Genomic DNA, 3,281 nt, shown 5'->3' with positions numbered 1-3,281 from the left:
TTTACTTTCTTTCTTTTTTTCTTTCTTTATTTTAATTTGACCAGAGAGGGACAGAGTGAAAGAGAGAGAGAGGGAGGAAAAGTAAGAAAGAAAGCCACAAGGTCCAGGACTTGAATCATGGTCAGTCATGTGGGAGTATAGCACCCTTAACCACCACACCACCTGCCGGCCCTGAAATACATAAATTATTTTTTAAGAATTATTTTTTATTTAAATAAATTAATTATTATTATTATTTTCCAGTTTGAACAGAATGAGAGAGAGAGAGAGAAAGTGAGAAAGCAAGCCATCAGGTCTGGGACTTGAACCGCAGTCAGCCATGTGGGAGTCCATCACCTTTTACCACCATGCCACCTGCCAACCCCAATATATAAATTTTAAAAAAAGATTACAACCTGGCGGTTATGTGAGCTGGATTCCATATGGCTGACTGCGGTTCGTGTCTCTGACCTTGTGGCTTGAGAAACACACTGGATGTGCATGTGTGCCCCAAATCCTTCTTTTTTTTTTTTTTTTGAGAGATTTATGCTATAGGGTGCGTGCGCTCGCCAGACAGACAGAGAGAGACATAGAGACAGAAAGCGAGAAATCACCCCCCGGGGGGATGGTCACGCTGCAATCCCTTCTCCTCCATTCTCTTCTCAGGATCTTGGGCACGCACGCACATGCGCCCGGCATGAGTTTTAAGCCACCGGGTCTGGGACGCGAACCGTGGTCGACTACGTGGGAGTCCAGCTACATAGCCATTATGCTAACTGCTGGTTCCCATGCCCAAAATCCTGAGAAGAGGGAGAAACGGAGAAGGGATTGTGATGTTCATGAAGCGTGCTTTTTTGCTTTCTTTCTGTCTCCCTCTCCCTGTCTCCCTGTCTCCCTGGCCAGCATGTTAAAAAAAAAAAAAAAAAAAAAAAAAAAAAAAAAAAAAGAGAGAGAGATTATAAAGAACATTTCTAAAATACCGGTAAACCATTTAAAAAACAAAACAGGGGAGGCTAGATGGTGGATGGTGGCAGAGCAGTAAAACACAATGTCTTTGAAGCAATCCCCACGGAAAGGTTCCAGGTTGCGTGGTGGCATGGTGGTTAAGGCACTGGACACTCCCACATGTCTGACCACGGTTCAAGTTCCAGACGTGGGGGCTTGCTTTCTCACTCTCTCTCTCTCTTCCTCTCTCTCTCTCTCTGTGCATGTGTCTCTCTCTGGTCAAATTAAAATAAAATAAATGGATAAATGAAATGAAATGAAATGAAATTAATTATTTTTACAAAAAGAAAGAAAGGTTCCAGGTTCATGACTGGAGCCCTCCCTGAGTGTGCCAGGCATACACCTGCCCATGATCCAGAGCTGAGTGAGGAACCAGGGTCGACTGTCAATATCCTGTTGAGGGTGCTGTGTCTCTCTCGCTCTGGAATAAATGAATAAATAGACTTAAGAAAGAAAAGAAAAGAAAAATTATTTTATCTTACTGGCAGAGATAGCTATTGTTAATACTTTTTAGTATATCTTTCTGGAAGTTTTAGGTATACACTCTTTGAGAAGTGCCTGCAAAGATGGAATACTTTTTTTTTTTTTTGGCTATTGGGTGCATGTGCTTTCTGGAGAGAGAGAGAGACAGCAACAGAGTGGGAAAGTAAAAAATCAACTCCGGGGACAGGGAAGTGGTGGCCACAAGGCAATCCCTTCTGTTTCAGTCTCCTCTTGGGATTTTGGGCATGCGCGCACCCATATTCTGTATAATTTTCAAGCCTCCAGGTCAGGGACTCGAACTGTGGTTGGCCATGTGAGAGTCCAGTTCCTTAACCACCACACCAAATACTGGCCTCTGGGATGCATATTTTTTAAAATCTCCTTTCAACATGCATTTTATTCCAGTTATTAGGTTACAAGTCATCAAGGCAAGGTCAGTTTCTACTTCATTTTAGACAATTATATACTTTCGATGTTCATTGACTCATCATGCTTTGGAAAAGAGGGTAAAATATGATCAGTAAGACCAGCGAGTGTAGCTGTCTGGGTGCCATCATTGTGTGACGGAGCCTGAGCACCAAGGAGTGCCCGAACACTTGCCAATTCATTTAAGCCTGGAGAATGTAAAAAGACAGACCTGCCGGCAGCCATCACGTCAGCCTCACAGTCTGGCATTGACTGTGTTCTCTCTTCCAATGATAGGCCATGTAGATATTGGATCGTGTTCCAAAAGAGGTGAATATTACGCCCCAAGGTTTACATTTATCAGGCGGGCTCACGCATGCTTCAAGGCATTCACAATTTATTGGAATCCAAAATGAAATGAAGAAAGCGAGCAAGCTGCTTTAACAAACAGATGGCTTTCATTAAACGTAACCATTAATCTTGTCCTGATTACTGGAATGTGTTAGATTGCAATGTTTCCTTAATCTATTGATGAACTATCACCACAAAATATGTCACTAAAGTAAAATAATTGTTGATGTGTTAATGAAAACCATCAGAGGGACCAGAAGTCTCCTCTCTGTAGAATTAAGCAGAGAAAGAATTTATTTGAGAAGAAAGAAGGGGTGGTGTCTGCAACCCTTGTGAGGAGTTTTTAGGACTATGGAACAGAAGCACAAAGCTCTGAAAATGACCTGTTGAATTACAGGAGCGCTTTTAATTAAGCACTTCATAATAAGAATCTAAGTTTTACAAAAGCAGTTTTGAAGGGACAATCCTTCATTTTACAAATGATTCACAATAGAATTTTTAAAAAGAATTATTTATTTAATTTTATTATTATTACTTTTCTTTTCTTGTTTGGAGAGGTTTCTGCTATAGGGTGCTAGTGCTCGCCTGAAAGGCAGAGAGAGACAGAGAGACAGAAAGCAAAAAATCACCCTCTGGGGGAGGTGGCCACGCCACAATCCCTTCTCCTCCATTCTTCTCTCAGGACCTTGGGCACGCACGCACATGCTCCTGGCGTGAGTTTAAGCCACCGGGTCCGGGACTTGAACTGCAGTCGACTACATGGGGGTCCAGCGACATAGCTATTACGCCAACTGCTGATCCCTTGATTTTGTTATTTTTAAAAATGTATTTAATTTAACTTTTTATTTATTTATTTTAAATTTGACCAGAGAGGGACAGAGTGAGAGTGAGAGTGTGCAAGAGAGACATAGAAAGTGAGAAACTGGGAACCAGCAGTTAGCGTAATGGCTATGTCGCTGGACTCCCACGTAGTCGACCGTGGTTCGTGTCCTGGACCCGCTGGCTTAAAAGTCACGCTGGGCGCATGTGTGTGTGTGCCCAAGATCCCAAGAGGAGAA

Source organism: Tupaia chinensis, unplaced genomic scaffold (assembly GCF_000334495.1).
Source record: "Tupaia chinensis unplaced genomic scaffold, TupChi_1.0 Scaffold000060_1, whole genome shotgun sequence".
NCBI classification, from domain to species: Eukaryota; Metazoa; Chordata; class Mammalia; order Scandentia; family Tupaiidae; genus Tupaia; species Tupaia belangeri.
Note: the sequence above shows the minus strand (reverse complement) of the source record.